The sequence below is a fragment of the Lissotriton vulgaris genome, chromosome 4_1 (genome assembly GCF_964263255.1).
Source record: "Lissotriton vulgaris chromosome 4_1, aLisVul1.2, whole genome shotgun sequence".
Classification (NCBI taxonomy): domain Eukaryota; kingdom Metazoa; phylum Chordata; class Amphibia; order Caudata; family Salamandridae; genus Lissotriton; species Lissotriton vulgaris.
In genome coordinates this window covers 1,739,862,763-1,739,882,306 of record NC_141691.1, presented here as the reverse complement: position 1 = coordinate 1,739,882,306, position 19,544 = coordinate 1,739,862,763, and the positions used below count along the sequence as shown (strand labels likewise).

The 19,544-nt window shown below is 47.4% G+C and overlaps 1 protein-coding gene across 2 annotated transcripts in view; it reads right to left on the bottom strand.

Annotated features, from left to right (window-relative positions):
* MATN2 (matrilin 2) overlaps positions 1-19,544 on the bottom strand; it is a 565,117-nt gene that overhangs the window by 139,856 nt on the left and 405,717 nt on the right. The window lies entirely within an intron of this gene.

Genomic DNA, 19,544 nt, shown 5'->3' with positions numbered 1-19,544 from the left:
TTCGGAACCCTAGGCGACCCGGAGACAACGCTCCTGTCCTCTGAAGTGTAAGGGGACAGCTGGGCACAATCGGAGAGTCGCTGGGGGACTGCTGGCCCGAGAAAATCGTGTTGAGGAGGCGGCCGAGAAGTTGCCGAGGGTGCGAAGAAAATGGCGGCGAGGAGGTCGGACGGCCCCGAACTTCAGCCCTGAGCCAAGTTGTCGCCGACTGGCAAGAGATCCTGCAATCGGCTGATTGAGGCACTAGGATCGGCGGTGCTGTGTCCTGGGACCAGGGGACGCTGACTTGACTCGCCCGGAGCTGGGGGACCCTCGTTGGCCACCGCCCTAAGACTCATCCTTCCCCCCTCAGGCTTCCAAGGGGGGCGGCGGAACGGAGCTCGTCTAACTGGTCATTGCTTCTGAGAGCGTTAGTGGGGACATTGCACGGCCCGGTGCCCGGAGACTGGCACGGAACTACTGGCGCCAGCGCAGGACGGGCTCCTGGACCTGTGACGCAGCACCCTAAGATGGCGGCGATCGGAGGGCCGGAGGCCGAGAGACGAGCTGAGGGGGACTCGGCGACATCAACTCGGCTGGGCGAGAGTCCCTCCCCGGAGCTCGACCAAGAACAGCGGCTGAACCGGCGTTTGGATGCCATACTTGATGCGATCACCTCAACTAAGGAAGCGCTGCATCAAGACATTGCCCAAGTGGCCACGGGCCTGGGGCTGCTACGTGCGGATCATGCGAAGCTAGCGGACAGGGTCAAGGACCATGACCAACTGTTGCTGGACCTGAAGCCCTCGGTGGTGACCGCAGAGCATAGGATCACGGACATATTGGCCCGGCTGGACTCGCTGGAGCGGAGGGCGGAGGATGCCGAAGGCCGCAATAGACGGAACAACGTGCGGGTCGTAGGCCTGCCGGAACGGATTGAGGGGGAGGATGCGGTGGCCTATATGGAGAACTGGTTCCGCACTGTGGTAGCGCCGGAGGGGCTTACTCCTTTTTTCACTCTGGAGCGGGCTCACCGGGTACCTGCCCGCCCGCCAGGGCTTGGCCGCCCCCCCCCGACCGATGGTGGTGCGGCTCCTCCATTACAAGGACCGGGATCTCCTCATCCAGCGGGCCAGGATGTCGGGCCCGTATGAAGTGGAGAACAGTAAGGTTACAATCTTCCCGGACTATACTCAAGCGGTCCAGAAGAACAGGGCATCGTTCCTAGCGGTGAAGAAGGAGCTCAGGGAGGAAGGCATCCAGTACTCCTTGCTCTACCCGGCTAAGCTGCGGATCGTTATGGATGGCTCTACGCACTTTTTTCAGACTCCGGATGAAGTTTGGCAATGGCTGGAGTCGTATAGAGCGGGGACGGACAGATCGCATAAAAGTAGGCGAGACCAACCCAAGCAGCCCCGGGTAAGGCAATCACAACGCATCAGATCCCGCAACAGGCGCCAGCGGGAGAAACGGGAGGCTCAAATGGCGGCGGAGAAGAGGGATGCGCTCGCAGCGACGGCGGCCATTACAGGGTCGCAACAGAACAGCGAACGGGCAGAAACGGACTCGGGAGGGGAAGGAAGCAGGACGGGAGAGGAACTCTCAGAGGCAGAAAGTTCGAAGGGGCCGATAGTGACCCCACAGACATCGGATAGTATCTTCTGCGGCTGAGATTGAATTGGGACTAGATCGAGACTTCATGGTAGGGTGGTATCCTGTTGATGGAGGGCGGGATGCCGGGTGGAGGAGCTGTGTGCTTCGGAGGGGATGAAGGCGCGGGGCGCGGGCTCCGCTTGCTGGGGTCGGCGGTGAATCACCCCCCTGGGGCCCTTAAGGCCGTCTGTGGTGGAGACCACAGGGTAAGTGTGCGAGGCGTTGGTTCAAGGTTTGGATGGGGCGGACATTGGGTTCGTGTGCTCTGTCCTGGGCAGAGGGGTTTGGGAAGTTTTTCTGTTTTGGGTATGTTCGGGGGGGGGCAACTGCATTGGAGGGGCTATGAACCATCGTTATTTGAATCGGACTGTACGAAGCTGGAATGGGGACATTACCTAATTTGAAATGCCTGACCTGGAATGTCCGGGGGCTGCGAACTATGGTGAAACGTCACAAAGTCCATGCCTATCTAGTACGCAGGGGGGTTCAGATTGCTATGCTCCAGGAGACTCATCTCACTAAAAAAGAGTGCGCTGCCCTGCAGAAAAGATGGCGGGGCCAGGTGTTCGGCACCACTTACTCAGCGTATGCCAGGGGGGTGTTGATCTGGGTGAGGGCGGGGATACCCTTTCAAGTGCTGAATCAAGTAGTGGATCCGGATGGCCGGTTTGTGGTGGTGGAGGGGAGGTTGTATGGACGGGATGTGGTTTTCTGCTGTGTATATGCACCGAATACTGATCAAGCTCGATACTTTGATAGCCTCTCGGGGTCCTTGGCCTCTTTCCTGGCGGGCTCGATAGTGTTAGGGGGGGACTTCAATTCGATCACGGATGTGGCTCTGGATAGGTCCCATCCCCCCCTGGTGGACTCCCCGGTGCGCAGGTTGGCTGCGCACAGGAAGGACTGGCAGGATAGATGGGGGTTGCTAGATGTCTGGAGGGAGCGGCACAGGGGAGCCAGGGATTATTCCTTTTATTCTGCTCTCCATGATCTGCATGTCAGGATTGATTCGGTGCTCTGCGGTGGATCCCTAGCCCCATTGATTTCCCATGCGGAGTACCTGGCTAGGACTATTTCTGATCATAACCCCCTATTGGTACACATTCAGTGGCAGAGAGAGCGCTCAGTGATACCAACATGGCGGCTTCGGCCGGAGACGCTTGAGGATTCTGTGTTCAGTGACGCGGTTCGGCAAGGCATTGATAGCTATTTCGGAGTGAATGAGGGCACGGCCACGAGTAGGTCCACTGAATGGGATGCGATGAAAGTGGTGGTGAGAGGGGTGTGTTTGGGTAGGTTTTCAAATGCTCGCATGACTGTGTTGAACGACCTCACGAAAGTGGAAGAAACTTTGAGGGACTTGGAGCGCCGCAGGCCGGCTAGGCCAGATTTACAGACCCAGTTATTGGAAGCGAAGGAAGTGGTTGCCACCGAGACGGAACGCTTGAGGTGCTATGACTACAGGCAGTATATCATCAGGGCACATGCAGAAAGGGACAAGGTGGGTACCCTTTTGGCCAGACTAGCTAACCCGGAACTTAGGGGCTGCCCGATCCTCAGCATTTGTAGTGCGCAGGGAGGCATGGTGTACTCCCAGGCAGCGGTATTGGAACGTTTTAGGGGGTATTATGAGGAATTGTACCAGAGTCAGTTGGGAGTGGAGGTTCAGGACATTGCGGAATACTTGGGGGAGAGGCAGCTTCCGGTCCTGGACGAGGAGGACGCGAAGGAGCTGGGTAGCCCGATCACGCTCACAGAAATACGAGTGGCCATCAAACATATGGCCCGCAACAAAACACCCGGGGTGGACGGACTGCCGATTGAATTTTATCAACAGTATGTGGATAGCTTGGCTCCCAGGCTGCTGGTGGTGTATACGGAAGCTTTCGAGGCTGGGGTACTGCCTGGGTCCATGCGGGAGGCCTTGATTGTACCGCTCCTAAAACCTGGCAGGGATGTCGCGGATGTGAGGTCTTATCGCCCGCTATCCATGCTGACGGTAGATTAGAAGATTCTGAGCCGTATCCTAGCCACCAGGCTGGCCCCACATATGACGGGCCTGGTACACAGGGACCAGGCCGGGTTTATACCCACGAGGAGCACGGCGCTGAATATCCGCCGCCTAGTGGGGATAATGGATACCATCTTGGACGAGGAGGGAGCTCCGGCGGTCCTGTCCGTAGACATCGAGAAGGCCTTTGATAATTTGGAATGGTCTTTTCTGGATGGAGTGTTAGAGAGGTTTGGCATGGGCGAGGGGTTCCGTAGGTGGACAAGGGTCTTGTATACCTCGGCGACGGCGAGAGTGCGTTTGGGCGGCCTGGTGTCTGCGGCGTACCCGGTGGGCAGGGGCACACGACAGGGTTATTCTCTGTCCCCCTTATTGTTTGCTCTGGCGATGGAACCCTTGGCGGTCCATGCGAGGTCAGGTGACAGGTACGCGGGGATAGCCAGTGGCGGGCAGTGGCATTACATATCGCTATATGCGGACGACTTGCTCCTGTACCTCGCTGACACCTCGCGGGCATTGGTCGGAGCGATGGATCTACTGTCTGAGTTCGGCCGGCTGTCGGGCCTTAAGGTCAATTGGGCGAAGACTTGTGTGTTCCCGCTGCGCGCGGGATCGCCAGACCCTGGCGGCGACTTGGGCGTGGTGTGGGAGCCCTCTTGCTTCACCTATCTGGGTGTTCGCATCTACCACGCGACTGCGGACTTATTGGAGGGCATCATTGGTCGATGTGTCCGGGCACTGAGGGGCAGCTTGTCCTTCTGGTCGACCCTCCCGCTGACGGTTCTGGGTAGGATTGCACTTCTGAAAATGGTAGCGCTCCCCCGCTTCCTCTATTATTTCCGAACGCTGCCTGTCTGGATTCCCCAGGGGATCTTTAGAGACCTGAGGTCCATGATTATTGGCTTCCTGTGGGGGCATGGCCGCCGTAGAGTGGCTCTGAACACGCCACTTCGCCCCAAGCTAGAAGGGGGCATGGCTGTGCCCGACTTCGAGCTGTATTATCTAGCGGCACAGTTGCAGGTCCTTACACAGAACGTGGCTAGGGTGTTTCGGGGTCCAGAGGAGGATCGGGACCGGGGGATTCAACGCCACGTGCTGTCCTATATCATTATGCAACAGAGGCTCGAGTTGCGGGCCCTCACCATGGAGGAGCGGACGCTCCGGCTGTGCTGGCAGAGGAGCCTTCGGAGAGCGAAGGCGTCGCGGCCTTATGCACCGGAGATCCCGATTGGAATGCTGACGGCCTTGCCGCATGGGGGTGACTGGTCCCCGTTGCTGGATTGGGAAGAGGCGGGACTGCAGGTAGTAGGCGACTTATACGTAGACGGGGCTTTGGCGCCGTTCGAAGCGCTCCGGGACCAGTTCGGGCTGCCCGATGGGGGGTTCCTCCTACACGCGGCAGTGGTGGCTGCCATGCAGAAGCACTGGAGAGGGGGGCTCATGGAACCAACAACGACTATGGCGTGCCAATATGTGGTGATGGCAGCAGGTACGTTCAAAGCTGTGACGTGCCTCCATAATAGGATGCTGAACGAGGGACTGGAACCGCTCCGAGGGCTCAAGGCTAAATGGGAGGAGAGCGTGGGCCGGCCTATACCGGATACGGCATGGGGCCACATCCTGCGGCGCACGTGGAAGGGCACGAGAAATGCGCGCTTTCAGCAAGTGCATTTCTATCTGCTTCATAGGGCTTATTTAACTCCTGAGAAATTACAGCGGTACTTCCAGGTACCGGAAGCCCGATGCCCACGGTGTTCGTCTCTGGGAGCGGACATGGACCATTTGTTTTGGGGGTGCTCACACTTGAGGACCTATTGGGCGAAGGTAGGGGAACTCCTGAACGAAGTGACTGACAGAGAGGTGGAATTCGATATGGCGGCGTGCCTGCTGCTCTGGTTCCCGCATACCAAACACACCAAGGTGACGAGCAAATTCATCGACCTGGGTCTGATATTGGCGCAGAGGGAAATAACGTGGCATTGGAAGTCCAGGGGGGGACCCTCACTGCGTAGATGGAAGAATGAATTGCTGAGGTGGTCGGACTGCGAGAGTGTGCTCCGGATGAAGCAGGCTGTCAAGATGGGGAATGAGAAGGCATTGGATGCGGCGCGTGCATGGGAATTAGTGGTACAGGCTTTGCGTGACTCATTGGTAGAGGATGAGGATGGTGAGAACTAAGCCGATGGACACCGCGGGGCGAACACAAGAGTATTATACCCCGCACTGTAGTGGATCCATTTAGCTCGACAGGACGAGGCATACACCTTAGCAGTTGCCAGGGGAGGGGGGGTTTTGGGGGGTTTGGTTAATGGGAGTTTGGGGTGGGCCGGAAGCCATTAAATGGTGGCCCGCTAGGGCACCTTGGATCTACTAGGATGGTGGGTACTGTGTGGAGTGTGGAATGGCTGGGGGGAGCGGCTGGGCGTGACAGTCCCATAGCGCCTAGGCCAGGTCCCGACAAGGCGGTACCCCTGATTATAACTGGGATGGCTGACGGGCGTGATGTTGTGGGTGGGGGGGTAAAAGCAGATACGCAAAACGACATTTCAACCATGGTCCCTATGGGACGTGCACCGTGATGTTTTCCTATTGAATGAAGTAATATGCCGCCCGGCCTCCGGGATGCGGGCTGAATGGCTGTGTACGATCTGGACTTCTCATTGAATGGGGGGGATGTCACGAGTGAACTGGCTGATTTACTGTATCCTGTGGTTTATAACTCTGCAATAAAAATATATTTAAAAAAAAAAAAAAAAAAGAAATGGACCTGCGACCCCGAAGTGTCTGGAATGAAGTTTACTGGCAGAAGAATACAATGAAAATTCTAGCTTGAGTACAAAGGTGTAAGAGGAGCAATGGGCAGCCAGGAACCTGACTCTCAATGAGGACATAGGGGTTGAAAAATTTGTAGAAGAGTCAAAAGTGCACGAGGGAGATTGAAAATGTAGAATATAAAAGAAGGACGGAGTACAATAGTAAGGTAAATATATGAGCAAAAGGAGCAGAGCAACAGCTAAAGGAAGTCTTTCATGAAATAGTAGTATAAAAGGGGTCTAATACAAAAATCATTCAGGTGTAGGAACAATCTTCACTATTCAGAGTCAAAATTATAAAGAATGCAGGCAATGTAATAAAATACAGCATTCTGCCAGAATGTGCAGGGAGAAAAATAGAAGCAATGGTGCAACAGCTAGGAAAGAATTAAATGAAGCAGCGAGGAAATTTGGGGCCTCATTTATGAGAAATTATGCATCGCTGCGTGAAAGCAGCGATGCGTCACTTCTCAGTGCGAACTCCTTGTGACATACCTGATGCGTCATATTTACTGTATTACGGATCATGTCGCAAGGAGTTACAGATACGTCAGTATTTCTGACGTATCTGTATGGTGCTAAAGTGACGCATTGCTGGAGTGTGTCACAAAAGTGACGCAACTCCAGCAATGCATCCTTTCACATGGGGCAAGCCCCATGTGAAAGGGCCTGCATCAGTCTTACGCCTGCTGTGAGGCAGGCTTAAGATTTTGACGCAACAGCGTCCCAGAAGTGACGCAGTGAAATCTCATACATTTCACTGCGTCACTTCTAAGAGACTTTTTGCGGGGGAACGACTACCCCTGCATACATTATACCTGACGCAGGTATAAAGTAGCGCAGGGGTTTACAAAGTGACTCATCTGCTTAAATGCGTCACTTTGTAAATAGACTGCAACAGGAGGCATGTTTTACGACGCTGATGGGTCACAAAAAGTGACGCATCGGAAGAGCAAAACTGCCGCAAGGCCTCATAAATGAGGCCCTAAGTGTATAATGGGGAGAGGATAACTCAGGTTAGACACAAAGGTAGGAGGGTGGAGGCAGCAGGTAGGGAAGATGTAAAAAGATTTTTGAAAGAGATGGTGTCTGACGCGGTGATTGAACCTATGGAGGCAGCAGAACGGATTTCACTAGTAGTAGTAATGAACAAGGGTGTTGGAAAGTTAATGTTTTGTGTTGACCAAGAGAGTCTCAAACGCAACACTGTCATGGATAGCTTTCCATTGCCTAATATAAATTTAAATATGTTTACGTTAAATGTAGGTAAATATTTTTCAAAGCTAAGTTGGAGAAGTGCTTTCTACAAAATTAAATTGCATCACAAGTTGAAACCATTAATGCTTTCATAACCCCAGATGGGGTACTTTTTTCATATGCCTTCATTCTTGGCTTGGTTGTGCAGCAAGCATATTACAAAGAATGAGGAATTCATTATTTGGTCACCAGAAACAAGCTTTATTCTCTGAAAAAGATGTATTAATTTCTATGAGTATGATGGAGGAGCAGAATATGGCATTAAAAGAAGAGTTAGATTGGTTGCAGATAAAGTATGACATTGATGAAACAGAAATAGATTATGTGGGATACACTATTTCTATAAGAGTAAAAACAAACATGATGGGAGCAATTAAAGCAACACCGACACCAAAAGGCAAAGACCAGGTAAGATTGTTTATGGGATTGGTAGAGTATTATCTGAAATTTCTGACAAATATTGCTGAACAGAATTAACCTTTGCGATTGTTAGAGACAAAATGAAAACACATTGAGTGGCTCCCAGCTCAAATGAAGTTCTCTGCAGACATAAAAAGGGAACTATATGAAGCTGATATACTAACCCTTTTTGACGTTAATAGAACACATATATCATGGTGGATGCAAAGACCCACAGGATTTTGGCGGTACTATCAAGAAGGAATGAAGAGGGTGGTAACCTGTGCTTCTTGACTGTTGACAACAGTCAAGGCAAACTCTTTGGTAATTGAGGGGGAAGTACTGGCTATTATTGAAGGTAAAGTTTGAATCGCATTTAGTCATTGCTAAGGGTTTTGCAGCCGAATAGAATATTGAACGTGTCAGCAAAGTTTGGCAAGGATAGCAACCACATTCCAAAGATGAATCTTTGTAATGAAATACATTCCAATATGTAATAACAAACACGATTATTGTTAATTACATTTGACTTTAGGAGTGGAAATGAGGAACAAGGAGTGGACTGAGTGAGGAATGGCTAATGTGTGGGACCGTCTATAGGAGTAAACTATAGCAATCGCAAGAGAGGAGTAGCTACAGGCAGATGAGTCAGACAAAATGTTGAAGGCGCTTAGGAAGTTGATCAAGGATGGAAACAAAGGGTGAGTTGTGTGGAAATAGCAGTTAAACCCTTTTTCGAGGTGAAGGAAGAAATGACAATTGATGAGTAAGGTTTTGTGAAGATGGGAGAAAGGTTGGTCCTGTCAGAAGATGTTCTGGTTAAGGGTGATTGAATTGACAGATGAGGGGCATTTAGGACAAATCCTGACTTTGAGGATAGTGAAGAAAAAGTATTGGTGGCTTGGAATGTACTAAGATGTTTTAAAATGGGCAATGAAAGGTATGCAAGGAAAGTAAGAAGAGGATCAAACTAGGAGGAGCTAAGATGCAAGAGATACAGGATTCCTCCGTAGATGATGTTAGTCCTAGATGTCATAAGTCCAATATGGACTTTGCCAGAGGCAAGTTATTTTGCTGTCGTAATGATAGATGTGCTTGCCCATTGGCTGGAAGTGAAGTGTGTTTGAGAAATAACCATGACAAGAACCATCAAGGTGTTAAGGAAAATAGTCATAAGTGAAGGAGCCCGGAAATATATAACCAAAAATAATGAACCCAGTTATTTTTGGGAAAGATGGAAAAATATTAAGAATTTGAGATGAATCACATTAGATTTTCGGTCTATAATTCATAGTCTAAAAGAATGGTAAAAAGGACAAATTGAACAATAAAAGGAGTGTAAAATTAGATTGGACATTGATAAAGCAAAAGATTTGATGTGGGTAAATCCTACCTGTATGAATAGGGTCACCGGTCACACAGCTATTGTGCTAATGAGGGGCAGAAAGGCTAAGACTAGGCTGACACTGAGTTGCTTGAAAGATATCACGGGAGATAAACAGAATTTGAAAGAAAAGAACGGAAAGGTAATGGATAAGTGAACTTGGGGCAAGGAAAGAGACTAGATAAATAAAAGGTGGACACACAGGTCAGGGGTTGTCGAAATCTAAAGGGCCATTCAAAGTGGCCCTACAGAGTAGCTAGCGACACTGGGGTCTACTTAGAGAATTGACACAAATGGATCAGAAGAGTACCTTTGTATCAGAAATTAGAGTTATAGGAGGCGATGACCAAGAAGGAATATGACGACAAAGGTTGTAGTACGTAATGAGGATTCAAAGGGAAGCAGCCACAGAGGAAAGGCACTGTGGTGATAGGAGTGGCCGAGAGGAAATAGAAAAAGACATTGCAATAACGAGCAGCGATATAGGGTTACATGATTATGTGTGCTAACTGGCAGAGGTTTGCACTTCTGCAAATTGCATCCAAAACTTGTGTATATCTTTCTCTGTCAGTTTTTGTGCAACTTCAGCCATCTAATTGCTGTCTTTGAATATGGTTAATTTTGCCTTCTAGTCATACATTTTGTATCTTACTGAACATACTGTGTAAGGAATGGGGATGTTTTGGAGATTTATCAAGAGTGAACCTCAGCAGGTTCCATGTGTTGCCATAAAGAATGTGATGGGGGTTCTGAAGTCAGTTAGGCTGAAGCTGGCTGGGGGAGTTTACCAGCTGTTGTGTTCATGAATAAACATGCAGGGCCAGACTCCTCCACTGCCTCCATAGTAACGGAGTATACTTTATGATAATTTTTTATCTTAAACCTTTCAACCCTCTTGTTTTAATTATATTTAATTTCCCATTAATATTACTGACTAGAGAGCTGGTCGAGCAATAACTGAATGACTGGACTCCAGTTTGTATTTTACTTTAACCAACGCTCTTTCACTTTGTGCTTGGTGCAGCGCATCACAGTGGCTTGTTAATCTGGGGTCACACTCCCTCTAAATTAGAAACACAGTAAAAGTCTAGTGCTGTTTATTTTTGATTTTGTAAAAATATATAATTTTTTTTATATAGGGGTCGATTCCAATTCGGGTAACTAATCCGTACGACGATTCCAATTTGTAGCCGTTTCCGTACGAATCGTACAAATCCGTCCGAATCGCGTAGTACGATTCGTAGTAAAAAAATACATCCGAATCGTTGTGAACCGTACGAAAAGCAAGGGGAAATCGGTACGATACGGACCCTGAAAGTGAACCGTACGAATCGTAAACATGCCGTACGACCCGACAAGTACGATCCGGACTGGGGACCGAGAACGCGATTCGTACGGGAAACGTCGTTTGAGCAATTCGTACAGAGAGCCACACATTCACATACGCACCATACCCCTGCAATCATGGGGGTACGCACCGTACCCCTATGCTCTGTACCCCTATGCACTGTACCCCTATGCACCATACCCCTACGCACCATACCCAGTGGCACCGTACTCCTACGCACCGTACCCCTGCAATCATGGGGTGTACTCGTGTACAGGGGGGGGGGTCCGTTTCACAAGCGGTTCGATTCAAAATCTGCTTTTACAGTCGTTTTAAACTCCCGTAGAAAAAGAGTCGTACGGATTGCTGTCGTAACGAATCGTACTTGCTGGGTCAGAAAAAGTTGCTTTGATCCGTACGGATGTCGCGTACTGCGTGTTCCGAATGCGATTTGTACGTATTTGTAAGTCGTACGGTGTTTGGTAGAATTCGTACGGAGATCTGCTTTGGGTTCGGATCGTACTTCATCGTACGTATGGGGACGTTGAAGGTGTATGATTCGTACGGGAAAAAGGCTCCGTATAGCTATTCGTTGGGGATTTCACCGAATCGGAATCGACCCCTTAGTATTTATATATATATATATTTTTTTTAATCTGTCATTGTTTAGTTAAAGTTTACCTTAATAATAATATTCAGTTTTTTAATTAATTGCGATGTATGTTACTAATTTATGTTTGATCAATTTAATTGTTCTTATTGTTGCTATTATAAATGTAATGTTTTTGAATTGTTTAAATATTTGTTTATGTTTTAAATGTATATATGTATATATAATATATATATAGTTGAAAGTATTTTTAAAGCAATATTTTACATTCTTTTCAGTATTTAAATTAAATTGCATGTATTTTTTGGCTATGTATATGTTAGTTCATTTTTAATTTATCATTAATATATTAAATGTAATGTATTTTAAAAATTGTTTAACTATTGTTTTTATATTTTTTAAAGAATATACATATATATGTACATATTTTATTTACATTATTTGTTAAAAATACTTCTTTTTATTTGTTATTTTTTCATTTATTATTTTAAATACATTACTTATAATGTTATGTATATATGATATGCTCTGTATATATCGGATACCTTGTGACTGCTGGTAGTTTGAGCCCTTGACCTTTTTTTTCCTTGTATTAGTTGGAGGCACCTGATTCCACTAGCAGGACCCGCTCACTACTTCCATAGCAATGGAGGTCACTTTATGCTCTTAACCCCTTCGATGCTGATGACGAGCTCAGCTCGTCATCAGCCACGGGGGGCGTGTGCGGATGATGAGCTGAGCTCGTCATCTAACGCGGCTTTCAGAAAAAAGCCGCGTAGCGCAAAAATAACCGCCGCAGCGATGCGGTTAAACCAAACTATTCCTCCTTCTTCTTTCAATAACATTTACTTTCCAAGTAATACTGTAGACCAGGAAGATGGTGGGGTGGAAAAATGACAAAAATTTGGAATAAAAAATATTGTCAATCAATGAAACATGATTTTTAAAACTGCTAGTCATCCGTGAGGGAATTCAGGCACAGTTATCCTTCCTGTTGTGGTTGGAATTAGTTGCACATTCAGGTCTTGAGTCCCTTTCTGAATTCCTGAAGATAGAGTGAGGTCCAAAGGTGTAGACTGTCCCGGGACTTTGCAGCGAGGTAGGAGAAGGAGCGTCCTCCACTATTGCTTCGGCAGATGCCTGGGTGTGTGCGAGGAAGGGGTAGCACAGGTGTCTGGAGGTTTGGAGAAGGCTCAGGCGGTGGTTGATGTATGCAGGTCCTTGATTTTGCAGGGCTTTGTAGACGTGGGTCAGCATCTTTGATTGTCAGTGGAGTTTCTTGAGGTGAGTGGTGATGTGGATCCATTTGGGGAGGTCAAGGATGAATTCAATATGGTCTGCAGTCTCTTCAGGAGGTGTGTGGTAATTCCGATGTAGAATGCTGTCCTACCGTTGATGTGGATACACTGCTGGTTACCATACCTTTCTAAGACTACTAAGAGTAAGCACAGCAAAAACAGAAAAATTACCTTAATATGCTGTTTTTGAGGAAATTTACCATGATGTATTGATGTATGATTACCATTTCTCATTGAAGCCCTGAAGAAGTCTCATTGTAAGAGACGAAACGCGTTGGCTGGCTAAGAAGTGAATCCATTTGTGTTCTTGGATTTTTTGTGCTGAAATACTATAATAAAGAACTTGAACAAGAAACTCTGCAAGAATTTAGATCCTTTTTTACAAGATTGTGCATTTCTATATGTTCTGTGGACATTTGAGACTATAAAGACAATACTTTCTGGATAGGTGCTGATTTCTTATTATATACTAGAATGCATTGACGTTGACTGATGGCGAGGGCTTGAGTGATGGTACTCCTGATGCTGATGGGGAGACATTTGAAAACCTTTTAGAACATGCAAATGGTGAGGAAGCAGACGGAGGAGACTGAGTTGTTCAGGCTTTTCGTGGTGAGATTTCTGTCAAGTATGATGCCGAGGTTGTGGGAGTGGTGTGTCAGAGTGGGTGGGAGTCCTTGTTCAGAGGGCCACCAGGAGTCATTCCGTGTAGACCTTGTATTCCAGAAGATCAGTATTTCTGTTTTGTTTGTGTTGAGTTTTAGGCAGCTGTTTTGCATCTTGACTGCGATACTGGTCATGCACAGACAGAAGTTGGCCATCGGGTGATTGGGTCTTCGGATAGAGAGAGGATGAATTGGGTATCGTCAGCGTAGGATATGAGGTTCACTCTGTGGGTTCTGATGATGTTCGCTAGAGGGGTCCTGAGGCTGAGGGACAAACCCTGAGGACACCTCAACTGATGTTCTTGGGTTTCAAGTTGAATGGTGGTAGGCGGATTCTTTGGGTTCTTCCGCTGAGGAAGGAAGCGATTCATTTGGTGCGTTCCCTTAGATTACGATACAATGAAGTCTCTTGGTCGGGGTGTGGTGGGATATGGTATAAAATGCTACCGAGAGGTTGAGGAGGATCAGGCCGGCTGTATCTCCCCTGTCCAGGAGGATTCTGATATCATTGGTGGCAGCAATCGGGTGGTTTAGGTGATGTGGTTAGTGCAGAATCCGGATTTAGATGAGTCCAGTAAATTGTTGTTCTCTAGGTATTCCGTGCGTTGACACTTGATGGCCTTTTCAAGGACTTTGTTGAGGAAGGGGAGCAGATTCTGGGCCATAGTTCTTGAGCACGTTGAGGTTTTTGGAGGAAGGATTTGACTTCAGTGTGTTTCCATTCTTCTGGGAAGGTGGCCGTGGTGTTGGATGTGTTGAACATTGCGGTGAGCTTCTTGCTAATCATCCTGCTACTGAGGTCGAACATGTGGTGGGGACAGGGGTCAGTGGGTGCTCCTGAGTGGATGGATTGCATGATGGCTGTGGTGCTCTGTGTGGTGAGCTGGTCCCAAGTTGTGCTCTGGTGGTCGCCTGCCTCCCATTTCCCCCGCCACAATATGATGGCTGGGGTTACCGCTGCGGATGGGAAGACTGTCCGCCGTTTTTCTGCCCGGTCAACTCGCCGACCGGGCGGATAAGGGTTGAATATGATGGCGGTGTCTGCTAGACATTGCCATCCATATTACAATGCATGCGGGAAGCAGCCTTTCCGTGGCATCGTTGCTGCCACGGAAAAGCATGCGGTTTCGCAGTTGGGGGCCCATCGCGGGACCCCAGGATGTTAGGGGGTGGGGGGCACATGGGGGGTACCTATGGTACCCCCCCTGCATTTCCATGCAGAACGTGGCAGGCACCGCACGGTGCCTACCACATTGTGCATGCAAATGCACAAATGCCTTTTTTGCATTGGGGCGGGTGCTGCTGACAGCACCACCCGCTGCAATGTAAAAAATGTGGGATGCGCCGGCCAGTGTGCCGGGCAAATCCCAATTGTGTATGCAGGACCGCTGCACATATAGCGAGCGGTCCCATTTCACAATGCGATAGCGGGCGGACACAGTCCGCCCGCCATTGTAATAGACCCCAAAGTTTTCAAACTTGACATTTTTACATGCAATATTTTTGACACAATATTCAGGTGTCACAATGTTGTAGTTGATGATATTCTGTCATAGAAGCAGTCGTGAGGCTTAGGAGGTGCTGGGCTCCAATTTGTATTTTATTTTACTCCACCATCCTTCATTTCAAGCGCAATGTAGTATACAATCTTCCCAATCTTGCCCACACCCCCACTGAAACTGGATTTTTGAATAATGTGTCTGTACGACTGTGCAGCAGGCGTGCCAGCGGAACTCCAAAAGTAAGCCCGTCTGTACCCCGACCGCACCTAGCACCAGAAACCCTGTTTGATCTACTCCTGACCCCATTGGCGTAGCAGACCTGCCTCTTCTCTTCACTTCCTCAATCGAGGTAAGCCATCTTGCAGCTCCACATTGTATACACCCAGTCTAGAGGGCTGTTTTATCTGTATTAAATGAATCATCTCTTCTCCCAATTCCCTCCATAGCTCCCTCTGAGTGTTAAACTGACTCCACATTAATGTATTATCCCTAGAGCATCATTAACTCAATGTTTAGGACTTTATATCTACCAAGACACCTGGCATTCTCTTTATATCAGAAACCTGGTAAAGCTTGAGGCTAATCTGTATATTGTGAGCGCATGATGCTCAGTGGGCTTATAATCGAAAAACATCAATGCTGGGCTTTAGCACACATATGGAGATGCTTATAACGTATCATATAAGTCAGCAATAAAAAAATCTCAACACATTCTAAAGCATAGTGGCCATCTTTACTTTATAGAAATGCTGTCATAAAAGCTCCTCCACCAAATAGACCATTGCTATCTGAATTCATTTACTCATAGTCCTACAGCAACAAAGCACCCTCCTCTTTGGAGCTCAGTAATACACTCTCTGAACATTTCTCATACAAAATCGCCTCCATCCCAACCCTCCTCTGATTCTCTAGACTTTCTGATGATAATATTTACTTCACCAAGTAGAGCCTGTATAACTAAGATCAGTCTTATCACCTTCTGATCCCTACTCCCCCTCTAGCCTACACTCAGGGATCACTTATATGGGCTCTGCTCCCACGCAACAAGGTATGGTCCTTCCTCTTCTTAAAACAAATCTGCTGACCCTTTTGACCCCACCAACCAGTATTACTCCTTCCTACACCTTTCAAAATGGTAGAGAAAACAGTGGACAAACAACGTATTAACGATGTGGGACCCAATGCTTCATCTGACCTATCCTGGTCAAGATTTTAGACGTCCTTGAGCATGGAATCATCCTTCTTGGTCACCACATATGACTATCGCATCCTCCTGGATCAAGGAGGATCCGCAGCTTTGATAGTGTCTCCTATTCTATGTTTCTAAAGGGACTTTTTGACCCTGGCATTTCCTTTAATGTTGTGTGCTGGTTTGCTTCCTTTTATACTTCAAAAACCCAAACCATCTCCTTGCCATCTTTTCACTCCCCCACATCTAAACTATCGTGTGTTGAGTCCCATGGGGATCCATACTTAGACCTGCACTCGTCAATGTTTATGTAATACAGTTTGCTGAGCGTTTTGGATCTTTTTGTGTGCAGATGACTGTATCTATTTCTGATTATATGGAGGAGCTTCAAGGCAATTTCAAACCCTGCTTGACAAGCATCTCGCTATGGATGCAGGCCAACGGCTTAAAAGTAAATAGCTCTAAAATGATAATTATTATGTTTGGTAAACTCTCCACCAGCTGTTCTCCATCTTATTTGCCAGTCTCTCTAAGCCCCACTCCTTCCTCTACCATAACCACAAAATATCTGCAGGTATCATATTTTATACCAACAGCTCTACAACGGAATTGCTAAACATTCGGCAAACTGTTTTTCCACTTTAAGAATGTTAAGGAAAGTCTTCTACTGGCTTCCATGTTCAGTGCAAAAACAAGTCATACATGAGCTAGTCATCTCTCATGCTGATTATTGTAATGCCTTATATCTTGCCATTCCAGACTACCTGACTGACCGGCTTCTGTTGATTAAAAAAATGGCCACCAGACTAATTTTCATTCTCCCAGCTAGATTTCACATCTTTCACCATTCACAAGAACATCACTGGCTTCCTATCAAAAATCGCTCCCTGTTTAAAATCCTTTATTTCACACATAAGGTGTTTTATCAAACTGGTCCTACCTACTTGAATAATAGTCTGAAATCTAATTCCCAAAGTGGAGTCTTTAGTTCAGCTAATTTTGCACTCTTTGCCATTCCTCATATCAAGATCAATAGGTTTGGTGGCCGTGCCTTCTTCTTTCTGGCAGCTAAGAAGAGCTGGAATCTGCTTTCCACCTCCATCCATACAGTTCCTGATTTTCATTCCTTTTAAAAGCTATTGAAAACCTGGCTTTAAACAGTTATAGTCTTCTAGCCAGGACTCCTTCGGCCCAAGGACACCCTTCTGGGGGCTTTGTTCATGCTATCTATACTAATATAATAAAGAGAGAGCCAAAACCTTTGAGGCGGGTAATCTCAGGAACCACAGCACCAATCACAACACCCAATACAGTGTTGGAAAGGGCAGTTGCAGCAGAAGGACATAGGCTATGCAGATGCCCACCCTATACATTTTAAAGGTAAAAGAACCGTGCCAGCAAAGTAGTCCCTTGTGGGCGTGTCTGCGCTGTGCTGTGGGCGTGGGCTGGGGCGTGACAAATGCTGGGGGCGTGTGGTACGTTCCGCCCTTCATGCCATGTCTCATATCGTGTGCTAATCCCACCCTGCTCCCTTTAAATATCCCTGCACCCCATAATCATAACCCACCCTTACTCCTTAAAATACTCCAACACCCTTAAACACTAACCAATCTTAACCCTATAAATATATTCTGTACCCCAAAACCCAAACCGATCCCTAAACCCTAAAAATACCCCTGTACCCCAAAACCCAAACCTAGCCCTGAACCCTATAAATACCCCTGTACCTCAAAACCCAAACCTACCCCTGAACCCTAAATATACCCCTGTACCCCAAAACCCAAACCTAGCCCTGAACCCTAAAAATACCACTGTACCCCAAAACCCAAACCTACCCCTGAACTCTTAAAATACCCCTGTACCCCAAAACCCAAACCTACCTCTGAACCCTAAAAATACCCCTGTACCCCAAACCCAAACCTATCCCTGAACCCTAAAAATACCAATGTACCCCAATCCTACCCATGAACCCTAAAATACCCCTGTACCCCAAAACCCAAACCTACCCCGAACCCTTAAAATACCCCTGTACCCCAAAACCCAAACCTAGGCCTGAACCCTAAAAATAACCCTGTACCCCAAAACCCAAACCTACCCCTGAACCCTAAAATACCCCTGTACCCCAAAACCCAAACCTAGCCCTGAACCCTTAAAATATCCCTGTACCCCAAAACCCATACCTATCGCTAAACCCTAAGACTACCCCTGTACCCCATAACCCACAACTATATCTGAACCCTTAAAATACCCAAACACCACAAAACATATACCTCAGTACCCCAAAACATATACCCCTATACCCATACTTACCTTATCCAAACATTAAAAAAAACATGCTTTTACCATTCATGCATTTACAACGAATTTCGTTGTAAATGTATGTGTGGAAAAAGCATATAAAATATAATGCCATGCGTAATAATGGCATTGCGGAGTCATGGTACTTTCGTAATGAAAGTATGCGGAGTGATGGTATGCGGAAAGAAAGTTGTGGAATAATGGATGTTTACCCTCCCCCGGTAAGTACATTGGTGGCACGGCGGCCCACATCTACAGCAACATACTCATATTTTTTCACCACCCATTTGAAAAATGCACAGGTCTCTCTCATTGATGGCCAGCACCGACATGCACTTTTGGACACACCTCCCGCCACAAGTTCTAGAATTGCGAACTTTAGAGCTGGGGAGCTACGTTAGAACCTCAGCATCAGCTCAACATCCTGTGATTCCAGGCAAATCGCTTTGTCTCCCCGTGCCTACCACAAATGAATGTGTTCTTCTGTAATTTAAATTGTGCTCATGCCATGTTGTCGAGTTCGTGCTATATAATATTGCAAGGAAAAATAAAGTAGGGAAACTCGAGTTGACACACTACTGAACGCACACTTTTAAGTGCATCGGCAGTGCACTGTGAATCGGAGCATTTCACAGGCCTGTCACAGATAAGAAACGCTATCAAAACGAAATCCTACAAAACAATATACTACTGGCCGGCAGCAATTCATAACTGGACAATGTCGGGACGGGCTGCTAGTAGAAATATAAAAAATAAATAAATACATTGAATAAAAGAGTTGAACCTATTCACTACATTCCAGGGGAGTTAAATCACCCGGCTGTTTAAAAAAATTCTCTCCTTTTTATAAAACCACTCCGAGCAATTTTCTAACATTAATAAGGCTATTGCTCACTAACTACGCGGTGTCACTGAATTCAGGTTTACCTTTGGGCAGGGATGACCTAACTGAACAATTGTGTTCACGGGCATACCCTCCTGACGGGCACCAGTTCGAGTTTATGTAGCTCATAAAATTGTGTATGTTCTCCCCGTTACTTTGGGGATATTCTCTCCACTGTATGATTGAAAAAAAACCTGGATGAGTATGGATTTATGAGACCAACTACTTTCGGGAAACCCAGCGACCGAACTACGGTACAGGGTGACGAGTGGATTT